Genomic DNA, 18,438 nt, shown 5'->3' with positions numbered 1-18,438 from the left:
ACCATGCCAGTTACCACGAAGAGCCCGCCCCGGCAGCCCCTGCGTTTTTGGAGGAGGCCAAGTCAGAGCACACCGGCGATGAACATGACCCTGAGGACGTTAGTTACCAGGCCTGCCAGCCCCCTCTGGCGTCCGAGCCGCAGCAGCAGCCTAGACGTGGTGCACGGGCAGCAAGTGACTGGACACTCCAGACCACGCCCGCCCCCCAGTAGCGTGAATCCTGAGGCCAGACACCCAGGCGGCAAAGTCAGGCCATCGGCCCCGCCAGCGGTCGCTGTTTCATGGGTGTGGATACAGAGTGCCCAGTGCCAGGGCCCAGGATCCCGAGAGATGTCCAAGAGGAGCTCATCTCGAGGCCAGGTAGGCTGTGCATTTGGCGACCCTGACGCCATCTAGTGGAAGCTCCGCCATCTCGTGCCAGTGCCAGATCTGCAGCTGAAACCATTCGTGGGGCACTGGAAGCGGTGACGGCGGGTGGGGGAAGGAGCAGCTCCTGACTCTCCATGGCTTTCCCGCTACCCGACACTAGCCACACAGACTCCAGGGCCAGAGCCTCAAGGTGAAGCCAGGCCATCCGCGAAGCCACTCAGGTGGCCGGGAGTACTCTTGCCAGCACCCTATCTCCCTTCGGAGGAGAAGCGGTGCGGGCTGCAAGGCCAGACAGTTCCTCCTCAGGCCGGGCTGGCTGCACGCGTGCTATCCTGGGGCCGCCCAGGCCAGCCCAGGAGAATCCTCGAGCCTGGTGGCGCCCGCCGAGAGCTGCAGCCCCACCTGCTCGCGCGGGCCACCTGTGAGTGACTTCCGGGAGCCAGCGGCCACCGCGGTGCAGGCGCGCGCCCAACGGCTTTGCGAAGCTCACTCGGTCTGAGAGGTCGGAGGCTGCGAGTGTCCCTGCTGAAGGCTGTGGTGGACCGGGCTGGATCGCGGATTTTGGAGTATATCCTAGATTTGTGATCGCGGACTGGGGGTTGGATCGCGGATTTGGAGTTGGATCGGGACTTGGGGTTGGATAGGGGATTTGGGGCTGGGTCGGCGGGGGCAGGGGCTCCTGGTGAAAAGGTGACAGGAAGCTGCCCCCGCTCGAGAGCCGGTGGTTGGGGGTCTGAGAAGTCACCACCATGAGGTTGTTCAGCTTCGGGAGCCGCAGGCGCCAGATGGTCCTGGGCTCCATAGACCACGACTACACGGGTTGAGGGTACCGAATCTGGGAGGCCAAACTGCAGAAGATCCACAGGGCGGCTGTCAAGGGTGACGCGGCGGAGGTGGAGCGCTGCCCCGCCCGCAGGAGCGGAGACCTGGACGCCCTGGACAAGCAGCACAGGTAGTAGGGGGACAAGCAGCACAGGTAGTAGGGGCTCAGCCCCGGTTTGGAGGGGGGCCCCAGGCCCGGCTTCCCCGCAGCCCCTGGGACTGGTCCTTGGAGGGCGCCGGGCACCCTCCCAGTGGCGGAGCCAAACAGGCCCTCAGCTGTTTTCCATCCCTCATAATTCCCTGGCTGGAGTAGGTGGAGAATTTGAGTGATTTAACTCACAAAGTTAAGCATATATGGTGTTATTTTTAACGAACTCCTTTAAAACATGGTTTATGTACATTATAGGAGGTGCCTAATGAGAAAACTCATTCCCCTATCAAAAATACCGTGAGTTATTTTCAGTAGGTGAAAAGTTCTCAGATAAAACTGTCCGTTTTACATCCGTATCCACCTGTGTAGGTAGGTTCTTTACTGAAGTTTCTTAGAGAGAAACTTGGAAGTGGGAGGTGGGTTCTGTGTTCTTGAATGGGAAGGCACATTTTTCTCAAAATGTGAGCCCTTTCTGTGTTTATCAATTTTACATAGACCCAATGAAAATATCAAGGTTTTAATATTTTTGTATGACACCTGCTGTCTTTCACTATTGTGAGGACATTTTAAAAAAATCTCATAATGGAGTGAAAAAACACTTCTCTAGATAGCAAAATGTGCTATAATTTCGACAATAAATCGTTTACTGACAGCTGAAAAGACAAACGCATGGAACAGAATAGGAAACCCAGAAACACTGAAATTGTGTAAGATAGAAGTAAGGATTGATGAGTAGGAAAGGATGAATTATTAATGAAAAAATGCCTGCTGTTTGAAGAAAACTAATGAAATTTTATGTCACAAGCATGAGTTCTGATGGAATGCAGATTGAATTTTTTACATATGCAAATTAGTAAAGTACGAGAAAACACAAATGCTTATTTTACAGGAACATTTTATGTTGACAAAGGCCTTCCTGAGAATGACCTCTTAAGCAGACATTCTGAAGATTGATTTAGGAAACTAAAAATTAAAACTGCCTGTGTGTCGGAAGACAAATTAACGAAATGAAAGAGAGCTTATGTGAAAAATATTGACTTTATTATATATATATATTCAGATGAAAAGTATATTTCCATTTTATAGGGAATTCATTATATTCCTTTTTTTTTTTTTTGAGTCAGAGTCTCGCTTCTTTGCCCAGGCTGGTGTCCAATGACACAGTCTTGGTTCACTGCAATGTCTGTCTCCCGGGTTCAAGCAATTCTCCTTCCTCAGCCTCCCAAGTAGCTGGGATTACAGGCAGGTGCCAGTATGCCTGGCTAATTTTTGCATTTTCAGTAGAGAGGGCGTTTCACCATGTTGACCAGGCTGGTCTCGAACGCCTGACCTCAAGTGATCTGCCCACCTTGGCCTCCCAACGTGCTGCGATTACAGGCATGAGCCACCGTGCATGGCCTATATTATTATATATTATATGATATATATTACTGATATTTATATCATATGTATTATAGATGCTATATATGTAAGTTATATATACACATTAGATGAAAAGTTATATATATATAGATGAAAAGTACATTTTCATTTTACAGGGAATTATTTCAAATCAAATCATTAAAAACTCTAAAATTGGGCAAAGTACGTTTCTCCAGATCTACAAGTTACTTATGCACATAGGAAAAAGTCTTTTGCATTTCTGGTATAAGAATTTAAATAAAAGAGGAATAAAACAGTTTTTTATCCACAATATTTGTGAGGCTGTTTTATACTCCTGCTTAAAGTTTAAGTTGCTGATTACTTTTCAAATAGATAATTTGGTGGTAAGTACATTTAAAAAATGTGTATGCCTTTTACCCATCAATTCCATTACACTAAAATACCCTTAGGAAATAAAGATACATGCACTTTATTTTTCACAGCACTTACTTTAAAAAGGACCCATAGAATGGATCCTATAAATAAATTTCAGTTGCATCCATAGGATGGAATAATATGTGACCATTGAAGGTGGCAATAGATACAGAAGTACGTTGATGTGTGAAGGTGTATATTTTTATGGCTAGTGAGGAAAAAAATCAGTTAAATTATACATCTGCACAAACATACTATGGTCTTGTTTTAGCAAAAAATATGTACAAAATAAAAATTTGTAATTTCTGAGCATTTGTATTTTAAGTTAAGATTTTTTCCTTTTTCTTATCTGTGAGTGCTGCAGTGAGCATGTACGAAACTTGTAGTAAATGTTTATTATTAATGGAATAATCCTTGGGAAGAGAGGAATATGAATCTTGCACTGATAAAAATAATTTCTCACTTTCTATTTTTTATCGTTATTGTGTGTATTGTTCTTTGAACTTTTAGCCTTTTCAGAAGTAAAATGGGAATGTTTTTATCTGTTTCCAGATTTTATATGTTTTATTATGTATGTTTTTCTTATACATTCATTCCATTTATGCAAACAATGATAGATTAATCATTTCATTTTAATTGTATTCTTTAAAAATAAAAATACATATAATTACTGTTGCAAAATTATTGCTTTGTAGGAGTTTATTTAAAAATACTGAACTCCCCAACTGTATTTATCCATTCTTTCATTTGATTTATTTGTGAAACATAACCTGAGTACCTATTATGTAGCAGACATATTCTACTATCTTTCAGGACCCTTCTATCCTTAAAAACTTCATGTTTACCTGTGCTGCCTGCGCAAGCTGAGAGATTTAAAATAGGAATATTGGGACTGAATCTCCTTGAAACTTTATCTCCCACCTTTCAAACAAAAGCATTTCTGAAGTTAGAAAATAGTAGAAGATAACCTTTAACTGCCCTTTCAAAGGTTTGTCAGTCTTAAATACTAATATTAATCATCGAAAAGTCTTATTTGCATATATTCTGTAAGTGTAAGTATTGAATAAAATGAGCCATACAAATTCATTTGACTCATGAGTTTCCTTTGACTTCAAGTTGTTTGAAAATCAAATAATTTGTTTAAAAAAATGCATGATTATTTCAGTGCTCTTTTCCCATAGTCCCTTTAAGAACTAAAATGTATTTAAGTTTCAGTTACATGCCTGGAACTGCCCTAGACCTGAGTTACCATATTCTACTTAATGTGCTCTCATGGATTGTGTGATGCCCCATTATGTTATGTATCAATAAGATAATTTTTAAAATGCTACCAATTATATTTATAATAAATTATGGATTATAAGTGGCATTCCAATGTCAGAGGTGTTAAAATGTGACCTACTCGTTAAGCCATCCTGCAAAGTAGGTATAATTGTATCATTTTACCTAATTAAAATGTTTTTGTTAAGTAGTAGAAATAGTAATAATATCTGGCTGGGTGCAGTGGCTCACGCCTGTAATCCCAGGACTTTGGGAGGCTGAGGTGAGAGGATTGTTTGATGCCAGGAGTTTGAGACCAGCCTGGGTAACAAAGTGAGGTTCTTACTCTACATTTTTAAATAAATAGCTGGGCATGCTGGTGCACATCTGTAGTCCCAGCTACTCAGGAGGCTGGGGATGGAGGATCACTTGAGCCCAGGCGTTCCAGGTTATGGTGAGGTATAGTTACATCATTGCACTCCAGCCTGGGTAAAAGAGTGAGACTTTGTCTCAATAAACAAAAATGTTTCAATTATTAAGCTATTGTAGGAACTATTCTAAATACTTCACATAGCTTCTCAGTTAAGCATCACGATGGTGTCCTATGAGATAGCTACTATTGTCATCTTTATTGATGAAGAAGTTGAAGCACAGAAAGGCTAAGCAATAGTTGGTAAGTGACAGGGTTTAGAGTAGGACTCAAGCCCTAGTCGAACTGAATCCAAAGCCTGAGCTCTTTCTACTCAAATAGGCTGCTGTTTTCATTAAGGCAGTGAGCAATAAGAGCTAGTAAGTATTGTACTTTCTTAAAAATATATCATTTGTTTTGAAAGCAGAGGAAAAACATGCTATTCAATTTTTACAATGACATGAATGATGGTAGATTTTGAGATGATGCACTACAGTTTCCTAAAAAGTCCTCTTCCTCTTGTAGAACTGCTCTACATTTGGCCTGTGCCAGTGGCCATGTGAAAGTGGTCACTCTCCTGGTTAACAGAAAATGCCAGACTGATATCTGTGACAAAGAAAACAGAACGCCTTTGATACAGGTATATTAGAGCCAACTCTTTCAGCATGACATGGATTTGATTTACACATGTAGAATTAAAATAAATTGATCTCATTTAAATATAACTAGTTGGTGAAACCTGTGAAATGTGTATTTTGATTTCTTAGAATTTACAGTCTATTTCTTGGTCTAATATGAACAGGCAGTCCATTGCCAGGAAGAGGCTTGTGCTGTTATTCTGCTGGAACATGGTGCCAATCCAGACCTTAAGGATATCTAAGGCAACACTGCTCTCCATTATGCTGTGTACAGTGAGAGCACCTCACTGGCAGAAAAACTGCTTTCACATGGTGCAAATATTGAAGCACTGGACAAGGTATAGTTCAATCTACTTTCTTTCCAAAATATTTGTTTTAACATTGACATAGGTAAGGGTCAATTTTTTATATTTGGAAGCTCAACCGTTCCCTGAAAGCCAATGCAAATTAAGTTATTTTGAAATAATCAGTTGTCTAAGATTTTATTTTAAATATTGAGCTTTTTAAAGAATCATTAAAGGGCACAGCTTTATAAAATGCACTTTGGAAAATATTTGTGAATTTGTTAAAGGTAAAACCTTTTCACTGTTTCCTACACAGGGTTATTCTTTTCCTTCTTTTTTTTTCCTAATTAGTATAAAACAACACAGGAAAGAAAATATGCCCTGGAGATAGGCTTTGTCTTAAAACTCAAACAAAACTAAAGCAACTTACAGTAAATGGACGTGTTGCTGCTGCTGATAATTTTCTGAAAAACTGATGTATCATTTCTCAGTGGCACAAGGCTTAACAGGGAAACATAGGAAGGGAAAAGGAGAGCAATCAGAAATATGCAGGTCACTTGGAAGTTAGGTAATGAGGGAAAATGACAGGAAGAGTTTTTTTTTTTTGTTTTTTTTTTTTAAGTTCTTCTAGTTTATGTGTTGAGACAAGGTGCTCTTTAGTTTTGGGTCTAATAATTTTTGGCTTGAAAATGAGAGTGAGTTGAAACTTGCCTGGAGATTAATTTTGGGAGTCTGAGGAAACCAGATTGGCAGTGAATATGTGTTGACAAAGTGAGAAAAACTTCAGCAGAAGGTGGAACAAATTATTAACTGACTTATTGCCCATCCTGGCAGAAACAGCCACTTAGATAAGAGTCTAAAGACTTCTCAAATCTAGCACATCTTGGTGGGAAGATGGGAGATAAGGAGCTTATAAATAGCAAAATCAAGGGGGATTTTGAGTTTACTTGTCCCTGTTCTACCCATTCCCAGGAAACTTAACTGGAGCTTTAATAAATGACTCTATCTCTTACTCTTTTCTCTTTTTGGCCACATGTCCAACTGATAAAGGGAATTAGTCATGCAAGTGAGAGATGAGACTGAAGTGATTGCTGCACTAATTCTCAGAATTGCGCATTACAGTGACCTGAGGACGTGTTGTTAAACATCTACAGTTGTAGGCTTTCCCCTGAGGATTTTGATGTAATAGACCTAATAAGGCCTGAACCTGTTTAAAAACATCTTCTCGAAGCTGGGCACAGTGGTATGTTCCTGTAGTCCCTGCTTGAGCCTAAGAGTTTGAGTCCAGCTTGAGCAACATAGTGAGACTCTTGTCTCTAACAGCAACAGCCAAAAAAAAAAAAAAAAAGACCTTCTGTACAGTAAAAACTGGGCAAAAAGAGCGAAATTCTATCTAAAAAAAAAAAAAAAAAAAAAAACCATCAAGGGTTTGTATACACACCTGATTAAGAACCCCAGAATAGATAGGTGCAATATATAAATTTCTGTATCTCAAAAATGTAGGAAATCTCTAGAAGAGTTTCTGTTTGATAGGTGCTACTTCCTTCAAAGTTTTCCTTTTCAATCTGCTTTTCAAGACTTATCTGTCTTTCTCTACATCTGTGACTGGGATGTGAAAGGGAAATATTATTGGCAATATCTCTCAGCTTACAGAATAACACTTTTTCCTTCCCACCATTAATCATTCACTACCATTCAGAGAGTCTTTAGAAATTTGCTTATGGGTAATCTTTCAATAGGTAGGGGCTGACCCTTTCAGGATTTGATGTCCCTTTGTCACCATGCAGGTGATTACGTGTCAACAAATGTTCATTACAAGTTGGGCTTTCTCAGTTAGAATAGTAGCAAATCCTAAACTCTTTTTTTTTAGTTGAAGTTGTATTATGAACTATCTCAGTATGTTTGTTAAGTTTATAGAGCTTTAGCATAACCAAAATGTCAGTTTTAAACACTGAAATCCATGAAGTTAATAAGAATACAGATAGGAATTCCTACAATAATTTAGTTTTAGCAGTCCTATGAACCAATGATCTATTTGGCTAACAATCTGGGAAAATTATATACCAATATATTTTAAATGAATAAATGTTGGAAAAATTCTTGAAGCAAGTATTATGAGTCTTTTAAACCATTTTTATTATATATGAGAGCCTGAATTTTTGGTAAAACATATGACACTAGAGAAAGAAAATATTTTACGTGCAAATACTTGGATTATACACAACCATTTCATAATGCATTTATAGTAAATATAAAAAAGCAAGGGCTATATTCTAATGTGGTACACAGATTTGGTTGCCTCTATAAATTGAATCAACATGTACAATTTAGAAGACTTGTGTAGAAATCTGGACTTCAGGCTTATCCTAAAAAGTCAAATCTGGTGTCCCCTGAATTTTTATCACTGTTTGGTCTGCTGTGCAGAGGTTGCCCCTTTGTAGAAGGCGTGTATTCTCCAGTTTGCTACTGTGCCCACCTCAGTACTTCCCTTACTCAGGTGACCTTCTTTTGTCATTGTAAGTATTTGAGTTTACAACTCTTAGGTTGTAGTATATTTTGATAAAGACTTCAAGGTTTTTAAGTCAGCATGTGCTTGTTTATAATATGTAGTCTATAGAGTATATAAATCTCTCAGTTATGGAGTTGAAATTTAGAAGTTAGAAGTTTTTAAAACTCTTTTCTTTATATATACCACAAATAGTCATCTTCCCATAAGAATGCCTAGAAGCCTTATTAGGTTATTCCTGGTTATAGTTGGATAATTTATGAATATTGCAGATATTATATCTTTGTCCTCAGCACCCTCCTTTAAAAATGCAAGTGACTTACTGGCTTTCATTATGCTAGAAATAATCCGTATGGATCAGTAAGAGAACTTTTATTGACAAGCACTTATGTTTTATTTCTGATTTATGTTTTCCCTAAAATAAAAAATAATTTTAAATAGCCATTTAAGTGGAAGCCAATAAAAATGGATTTAAAAAGTAGAACTGCATTAGGGTGCCGGGATTACCATTGTAATTGAGAATAGTATTTCTTACTGAGCTTTGGTCTTTTAAGTATTTGTTTTTAAGTTTTTTAAACCTATCTCTCTTACACAGAACATACTGAACTTTCTAACAGTAAAGATAAAAATCTATTTTCTTGTATTAGGAAAAAAATCTACGGACTATTTAATAATAAGGAAAATAAGTGCATTTGAAGCCAGTCTCTTTTAATTCAGAGCTCATTTTGATAGGGACCATTTGGAGCAGGAGTGCCTGACATTGGCATCTGGGATCCTGACACCACTGATAGAAGTGAATCAAGCAAGTTTGTACCACCCAGAGGAAACCTCCACCTGTAATGGGGAGCTCTGGCAACTGTTTCTCTGAAACTCTTAATTTCTCAAATGTTAATGTTTGCCACAAATAGTATTATCAAATGGGGATTAGGTAAAATTCAAGAGATTTCTTGATTATGGGACCTAAAATACAGTTTTGTAATATTTCTCAAATGCAGATGGTCATGGAGTCTTTCTCTTGGGGTATACTTCTGGTAAAGCAAATATTCTTTGGAATATAGTTTAAGAAACACTGCTTTAGAGAGAATAACTTAGATCATTAATTTATGTAAAAAACCCAAAATATTTGCTACTATGTCTTAGGGTTTTGGGGCTATAGAGACAAAAGATACAGCCTTTGCCCTCAAGAAGCTCTTGGTTTCAGTGGGAAACAATGAAATGATTACAATGTACCATGCTAAGTGCTGTGATCAAAGCAAGGATTCTTGGGACTGGTAAATGTTGAAAGTGAGTTTTGGTAATGACCACAGTTAATCCGGGGAGACAGAGGAGGGTTGTTTGCAAGGCAATGAGCAGCACATCAGAAAGTGCAGAGGAGTGAGAAGGAAGGGCCTGCTTTTCATTTACTTGCTTTCTATACTGCATGTTGAAGTTCAAAGCACCTTAGATAAGATTTTCAATTCAGTTGAGAAATACGTAATTTTGTGAATTATTAATTTTTTCTGCTGTTTTATAGGACAATAATACCCCACTTTTATTTGTTGTAATTTGCAAGAAAGAGAAAATGGTAGATTTTTTATTGAAAAACAAAGCAAATGTACATGCCGTTGATAAGCTGAGATGGTACAGTAGTTCTTTTTTTTTTTTTTTTAATAAAAACCTGTATATTCTAGAGTGGTAATAGTCACTCAAGTCAGAAATATTAATAAGATTAATGTAATTATTGTCATATAGTGAAAAATACCACCATGAAGAATCAGGTAGACCAGCAAATATCTGAACTGAGTAACATAAAGAACGGTATGTAGTAGAATTCATCTTTTCTTATAATATAGAGTGTTTGTTATTTATAATCTGATTTCTTGCTAGTGTAATCTTTTATTAGCTAAAGGGTTTTGTATTGGTTTTCTTAATTTTTTTTTCTTTTTTTTTGAGATGGAGTCTCACTCTGTTGCCAGGCTAGAGTGCAGTGGTGTGATCTGGGCTCACTGCAACCTCCACCTCCCAGGTTCAAGTGATTCTCCTGCCTCAGCCTCCCAAGTAGCTGGAACTTCAAGTGTGCGCCACCATGCCCAGCTAATTTTTGTATTTTTAGTAAAGATGGGATTTCACCATGTTGGCCAGGATGGTCTCAATCTCTTCACTTCGTGATCTGCTCTCCTTGGCTTCCCAAGATGCTGGGATTACAGGCGTAAGCCACTGCACTTGGCCAGTTTTATTAACTTTTAAGATGTGGACTTTTAGTTTACTACTACTAGTATTGTGATTATTATTGTTTTTGTTGTTGTTGTTGTTTTCCGCCTGCAGATAACTCTTATCTGACCCCTAGCTGATTTGAATTATAATATATCAGACTAGGAAAGCAATGGGGAAATCTTCATGTAAATCTTTGCCTACTTTAGATAAGTGACCCCAGCACAATTTCTTGGCCACCAGAGGACTATAAGTTAGCAAGTTGTATTATGTCATACCCCTGTGGGACAAGAGGATTCCTTGTTGTCCCTTCCTTTTAGCCTTGGTGATAATTTACAAAGATGAACACTTGAGCACCCTAGTTGCTTATAGACTCAAGCTAGTACATGCAAATGGTTATTACGTCTACACTGACAGGCAGATGTTAAAATAGTAAAGTGTATCAAACTAGCTGTTTAAAAAAGTCTTTATTAAAGTTGTTGAGTGGAGTTATTTCTTTGTTATTTTAGAACAACCCTCATGCTTGCTGTGCACTATGACTCACCAGGTATTGTCAACATCCTTCTTAAGCAAAATATTAATGTCTTCACTCAAGACGTGTGGACGAGAGGCAGAAGGTTATGCTCTTTCTCGTGGGTTGACAAAATAAGGGTTTATGTTAAAAGACCAGTTAATACTAAATGGAAGTTTAAAACAATTGCAATTATTCCATCTTATACATTAGGTGAGAGTTCATAGTTTGGTTCTGGTAGTTTGAAATAGCAGTGAGTTTTACCTTTTAGCCAGAAATCAAGCAGAAGTCTAGATTAGTTAGAAGTAGAGGGCAAGATTTTTTTCAGGACTTGTAAGACCTTTGTCCTTAGGGATCTCAATGTTGTTCATTTTATTCTAAGTATAATCCCCATGCATGGGATAAAAGGAGCCACATCTTTGACCTCTTTTCTTTTGCTTTTTTTTTTATAGACACAAGGTCTTGCTCTGTTGCCGTGGCTGCTCTTGAACTCCTGAGCTCAAGTAATCCTCCTGCCTCGGCCTCTCAAAGTGCTAGCCACCATGCCTGGCCTGACTTTTCTAATTAGTTATTGGGTCTTGAAATGTCCAATTTAGCAGAAAATCTTGTATTGTCCCCTCGGGCTGTCTCCTGTGTCTTCCTTCTTTGAATTTTCCAAGAAGCTAAGGGCTTTCTTAAGTCCGAGGAAGGCAACCTTTCTTCACAAGTCAGAAGAAGGGGAAAAAGGCCATTCTAATCATTCTGTTGTCTCCAGAATGATCGGACTCACTTGCTGTATTGTTGCCATTGTAACTGGTCCTACAATCTGATAATGATTGACCTTTGCCACCAGAATGCCATCACTGATTCAGACCCCTCAGTTTTTGTGGTGATTCATACATAGAGTTCAAAGCTACGGTGTTTATTAGTTTATGTATTTATGTTCAATCATTGTCCCTAGCACCCTGCTCTGGCAGCTAGGCCTCCTAGCTTTACCCACACAAACATTGAGCAAGCTGATGCTTGCCCTACACTAAAAACCTTATTTGGAGCCCACCTCTTAGCTAGACTTAGCCTAGGCCTTCATGGTATGTTATCCTTTGAGAGTCATGTTTGTCTTTTCTTTAACCAATATTAGTTGGACTTGTTCTCAACAGTCAGGGATGTTCAAATAATGTTGCAGGAAAAGATCAGAGCTCCCTTTCCCTTTTGCTATCAGATATGTACCTTGAGACTTTTTATATCCTGTGCAGAAGCTTTGGTTAGATAGCAGAAGGTTCCGTGTTACCTTTCCAGCGAGTAGTGGGAACCAACTTGCAGTTGGCCCCTCAAGTAGTGTGTCTTTATAATAATGAAAATCTCCTAGGCTAATCGCAACTCTTTCTCAAGTTTTAAATATGTTTTAAAATTCTGCCTCACAGGAAGCCATTCAATAAAATTCTCTGAATCTAAAGTTAAGTGAGTTGGAGTTAATAGAGCTAAGCCTCATCCATGACTCATGAGTATCCATGTATCAAACAGGACCTTGTACTTGTTTCCGCAGTACATATTTTAAAATTAGGTCAATACAGAGCAGATAAGCATGGCTGCTGCCTAGGGATGGCACACAAATTACAGAAAGCATTCCATATTTTGCATAGCCCCAGGAAGGTCATTTGACTGTTTGTTGAGTAGCTCCAAGGAAGGTAGTGTGAGTGAAATCAAAACAGGAGACACCCAATATTGAAATTGTGATTATCAGTATGAAACTATTGATGTACGGTGATCTCTGAAATGAGAAAAGAGCTGAGTAGTAAGGGGATGTTACATGTTGTTAGTACATGTCTTGGGAATGAGAAAATGTCAGCTTGTGTTTCCTTCATGGATCTGAAAAACAATCAGAGCAGGGTTTTGTCTTGTCTGTTAGTTGGAGAGGACCATGGAGATCCAGCATCCTAGCACAGATCTGCTGGCTCCGAGTTTGAGGAGGTAGAGAAGGAGTGACAGTTGTCCAAGCCAAGTTTTGATGCCTGTTAGTTTTCTGCCCTTGGTGTGATTGATGAGCTCAGTGATAGGAGACAATTAGGTAATCTATTTTAATGAGATCATATATATATGTGTGTGTGTGTGTATATATGTATATATATGTGTGTATATATACATTAGTAATAAGTTATTAATTAGGTAAAATGCCCTGAATTACAAGCCACAATGAATCCAACTAATAACCAAAATTAGCACGTAATAACATTTTCTGAAAACTGTAACATTTGAATATTAGGACTTACAGAAAAACACACACTGAGCTTTATTTGGGATTCCAAAAATTGTTTCAGCAATAACGTTCAAGAATAAATTATTCCATTGTTTTACTATTTCTCTGAACATTTAAACATGTAATCTCATTACATCTTCCTAACAACCTAGTGAGGTAGGTAGCAAAATCCTTGTTTTTTAGAAGAAACCATGGAGCCTACGAGAAGCAACTTGTCTGTAAACAGAATACCTATTGGTTACAGAGCGAGGACTTATTCTGAGTGCAGGACACTTTGCATGAGGTCCTGCTAACTAGAGTTAATTTACTGAGCTGTGCTTCCTCCATTTATGAGTTCTTCACCTTTTTTCTTCTTTAATTATAAGCTTAATCAGCTTATAAGGTTAAAAAATTTGAAATGTATGGGACATTAAAATTCTGATATTAGGTCTGATATTGCCTGAAATTGTTTTAGAATTTAATATGTTTGGTAAATATTTTTAATTTCAGTATAAAAATAGCAATTTTATTTATTACTTTCGTATACATAGAATTAAACAATAAATTTTGGAACATTAAAAAGAAGATACTTAAAAATGGTAATCCAGGTAAGACTTCTGATAGTGAATTTCTTATTTCTCTTGGTGATCCTACTCTTGATAAGAAAATGAAAAGTAAGATACAAGATTAAGGTAGTAAAAGCCAGTTTAAAAATATGTATGAATTGCATGTGTATATGTGTATTTACATAAGTAAATTAATTTTTTAAATTTAACTTTAGTTTGAAATTCAGATTTATTTAAGAAGGTAGTTGTAGCTCATTTATAATCTCAAACATTATTGTCTGAAAAAATTCATTTATTTAATCATGATCCCTACAATTCTATATAATATTTTTGCATAAATAAGAAAAAAGATTTTTAAGTTAGTATGTTGTAGGTTTCCTCTATAGTCACATTATAACCAATTGAACTTGTTATACAAATGGATCTTCTATTTCAGTTTTATAATAAATTGTTTATATTTAGTAAATAAAGAATTACAGTTGACCCATGAATAATGTGGGGGTGAGGGACTCTGATCCCCGTGCAGTTGAAGATCTGAGTATAACTTTTGATTCCTTCACCTTAGCTACTAATAGCCCACCTCTGGCTGGAAGCCTTCCTGATAACATAAAACAGTTGATGAACACCTATTTTGTTTTTGCTGCATTATTATATTCTGTGTTCAGACAATAAAGTAAGCCAGATAATTGAAGCTGTTAGAAAGAAAATCATCAGGAAAAGCATATTGACCTTTCATAAAGCATAAGTAGATCCTGACAAAGGTCTTCATCATCATCAGGTTGATTAGGCTGAGGAGGAGGAGGAGAGGTGGATCTTGCTGTCTCTGGGTTGCATAGGCAGAAGAAAATCTGCATATAAGTGAATCCCTGCAGTTGAAACCCTTGCTGTTGAAGGGTGAACAGTATTACATGTTGATTTGTGTCACTAAGAAAGTAACTATCTTAGAAATGGGAACTCGGCAATCCCTTTCTTGTACCATAAATGCAATAAGAAATGTAAAACTGAACAGCATACATCCATACAAATAGGAGATTATTTTTTGAAGATAGCTACTGAGCACAGAAGACAGAAAAGCAATTCCTTATTGAGAAGCACAAGTTATATTACATATTCTTAACACAAGCAAAGTGGTTTTATCTGTCATACTTTATAAAACACATACACATACACACATGCACATATACACACACACAAAGTTAAAAAGTCTTGCTGATTCTTAGTGACCAAATCCAACTGTTTACAGGGAGCAGTGGATAACACATCCTATAGTTTGGATGCAGTTCTTTGGAGTTTTTGACTTGTTTTGTGATGAACTGCCTTTAATGGGTGAATCGTGTTTTTAATTGTATAAGAAACGAAGAAAAAGATTAGAAGCAGTAAACAGGAACTCTATGATCAGTAGTAGACTATTACAGTATATTCAATAGTCATATGTTTTTCTCCAGTTACACAGTTTACTTGAATGATGCACAGTGAATCAATTATTATTATAAGAGATGGGGTCTATGTTGCCTAGGCTAGAATACAGTGTCTATTCAGCAGTACAGTCAGCTCACTGTAGCCTTGAACTCCTGGGCTCAACCAGTCCTCCTACCTCATCCTCTGAGTACCTGGGACCTACAGTCTTGTGCAGTTACATCTGGCCTGATACACAATTATTTATTTATTTATTTTTGATACAGGGTCTCCCTCTGTTGCTGGTACTGGAGTGCAGTGGTACCATCTTGGCTCACTGCAACTTCTGCTTCCTGGCCTTAAATGAGCCTTTCATGTTTAACCTTAGCCTCCCACATAGCTGGGACCAAACAGGCATGCACCATCACACTTGGTTAATTTTCTTTTTGAGGGTTTTCTGTTTGTTTGTTTGTTTAATAGATGAGGTCTCACTATATTGCCCAGGCTGGTCTGGAACTTCTGGGCTCAAGTGATCCTCCTACCTCAGCCTCCCAAAATGCTGGAATTTATAAGCGTGAGCCACTGCACATGGCCTGCACAATTATTATATAAAGGAATGAAGCCCAGTTGAGTTGCAGAAAATTGACCACCTTTTCGTTTTTTTTCTAGAAACATTCATATTATAGGACATACTGTCAATCACCCAGATCCTCTATTTTTGATTTGGTTAAAATAGGATTGCTGCTTATTTTACATTACTTTGTGACATTATTGTTTCATTTATTCCTTTTATGGCTTTATTCAATTGGATAGATATAGAAATACAAGAATCTCCAAGTCAAACATCAAGGCAAAAAAAGAAAAACAGATTAGGGAAAGTTATTCTGTGAAATAGCCATCTGATTACAGTTACATGTATCATATCAACTTAATAAAAATCTTATACAATGCATATGTGTCACGGTTTCCCAAGACCACCGCCAGGTTTGGTGGTTCACTAGAAGGACTCACAGGACTCAGCAAATAGTCATACTCAGATCTTTAACTGATTACAAGAAAGGGGACAAGTAAAATTAGTAGAGTAAAAAGGTGTGCATGTGGTCAAGTCTGGAGGAAACCAGGCACAAGCCTCCAGGACTTCTCTCCTGTGGAGTTCCCAGGATCTGCTTAATTCTCCCAGGCTCACATTTTGACAACATAGGTGCAGTGATGTCTGTCAGTACCAGAGTCTCATTAGAGACTTAAGTACCCAAGTTTTTATATGGAGGTTACTCTCCCTCACAGGTATCCAAATTCCAGACTTCTAGAAGGAAAACAGCTGTTCAGAGTAACCACACTGTTTCTATAAACACTTTAAACACAGTGAGCCAGTCTTCTCAGGGAATGGTGGAAACCCTCCCAATTCCAATTTCCTAAACACCAGCCACGGGCCAGCCTTGCATGCAGGCCTTTCTAAGGATGGCAGTCTCTTGCCTGCTATATGAAATCTTTTCTGCACAACACTTATGCCCACTTTTCTGCCCAACTTAAACTTTGGTGTTGTTTTAAAATTTCATTTTAGTAACACTCAATATTATAAGGTAACTTGGTACTAGTTTCTGTTGTATGATCCATCTGAAGTTGTAAAGCTAGTTGCTTTTTTGACTTTTGGTGACAAACAGGTATTTGTATATAAGTTACCATAGCAGTGTTAGGTAATTATAATCTGTCCTTTTTAACTCATTAATCTTTCAGTAAAATGTTAAATAAGCATAATTTCCGAGTTAAAATTAGAATAAAAATGGTCTTTTATTTTGATTACGTGAATAATCTAGTTTTTATATTGTGCTAAATCCGTGTTTAGAATTATGAAATGAGATAAAATATTTAATCATTTTATCAATATTTTCTTACCTATGCATGCAATTAAATTTATTTATTTATCACATATACTTCAATTTGTGAAATAATGACCACATGCTGTTACTTTGGTCTTCAATGATCTCTAATTTTTAGGGTCACCGTGTCTTGCTTAAATATATTATAACAACAGGTTCAGTGAATATCCTTTATTTTTTGTTTTTATTTTTGAGACAGAATTTAGCTTTTGTTGCCCAGGCTGCAGTGCAATGACACAATCTCAGCTCATTGTAACCTCCATCTCCTGGGTTCAAGCGATTCTCCTGCCTCAGCCTCCCAAGTACCTGGGACTACAGGCATGCACCACCATGCTCGGCTAATTTTTTGTATTTAGTAGAGACGAGGTTTCACCATGTTGGTCAGTCTGGTCTCAAACTCCTGACCTGACCTCAGGTGATCCACCCGCCTTGGCCTCCCAAAGTGCTGGGATTACAGGCATGAGCCACTACACCTGGCCATCTTTTTTTTTTTTTTTTAATTTTTGTTTTGGAAGATCCTGGGATGCATAGACAATGAATATCCTTTTTTGTTTGTTTGTTTGCTTGTTTGTTTGTTTGTTTGTTTGTTTTGAGACAGAGTCTCACTCTGTCACCCAGGCTGGAGTGCAGTAGCACGATCTTGGCTAACTGCAACCTCCACTTCCTGGGTTCAAGTGATTCTCCTGCCTCAGCCTCCTGAGTAGCTGAAATTACAGGAGCCTGCCACCATGCCCAGCTAATTTTTGTATTTTTAGTAGAGACGAAGTTTCACCATGTTGGCCAGGCTGGTCTTGAACTCCTGACCTCAGGTGATCCACCCACCTCTGCCTCCCAAAGTGCTGAGATTACAGGCATGAGCCACTGAGCCCAGTTGTGAATATCTTTTTTAAATCAACAGCTTTATTTCTTAGAGCAGTTTTAGGTTCACAGCAAAATTGAGAGGAAGGTATAGAGATTTCTCATATGTTCCATGCCTCCCACACATGCGTAGCCTCCCCTATTATTACTATTTTCCACCAGAGTGGTACATTTGTTACAACGGATGAACTTACATTGACACATTATAATCACTCAAAGTTCATATTTACATCAGGCTTCACTCTTGATGCTGTACATTCTGTGAATTTGGACAAATGTGTAATGATATGTATCTATTACTGTAATATTATTGACAGAACAGTTTCACTGCCCTAAAAATTCTCTATAATATGCCTGTTCATCTCTCACTTTCTCCCTAGCAACTCCTGGCAACCATTGATCTTTACTCTGTTGTCATAATTTTACTTTTTTCAGAAGAGTCATATAGTTGGAGTAATACATTGGGTATCTTTTTGAATAGTTAAAAAAAGCTCCATTGTAATTGAATGTAGTCATTTAAGATGTATGTACTTTGTCCTTTTGTTTTTCCTTTGCTTCTTTATCATTGTAAAGAATGATATATGCTGATGACG

At 38.0% G+C, this 18,438-nt stretch overlaps 1 pseudogene across 1 annotated transcript in view; it reads left to right on the top strand.

The window, feature by feature from the left end:
- The first annotated feature begins 1,118 nt into the window (after positions 1-1,118).
- The window catches only part of LOC105551098, a 44,309-nt pseudogene continuing 26,989 nt past the window's right edge, over positions 1,119-18,438 (top strand). Inside the window, exons 1-6 of the transcript XR_001007819.1 lie at positions 1,119-1,321; positions 5,334-5,448; positions 5,611-5,784; positions 9,750-9,856; positions 10,936-11,077; positions 13,701-13,757. The product of XR_001007819.1 is annotated as an ankyrin repeat domain-containing protein 20A2-like (transcript). The remainder of the gene's footprint in view (positions 1,322-5,333; positions 5,449-5,610; positions 5,785-9,749; positions 9,857-10,935; positions 11,078-13,700; positions 13,758-18,438) is intronic.

This window comes from Mandrillus leucophaeus, unplaced genomic scaffold, assembly GCF_000951045.1.
Source record: "Mandrillus leucophaeus isolate KB7577 unplaced genomic scaffold, Mleu.le_1.0 Scaffold507, whole genome shotgun sequence".
NCBI classification, from domain to species: Eukaryota; Metazoa; Chordata; class Mammalia; order Primates; family Cercopithecidae; genus Mandrillus; species Mandrillus leucophaeus.
Note: the sequence above shows the minus strand (reverse complement) of the source record. Positions and strands in the feature narration are given on the sequence as shown.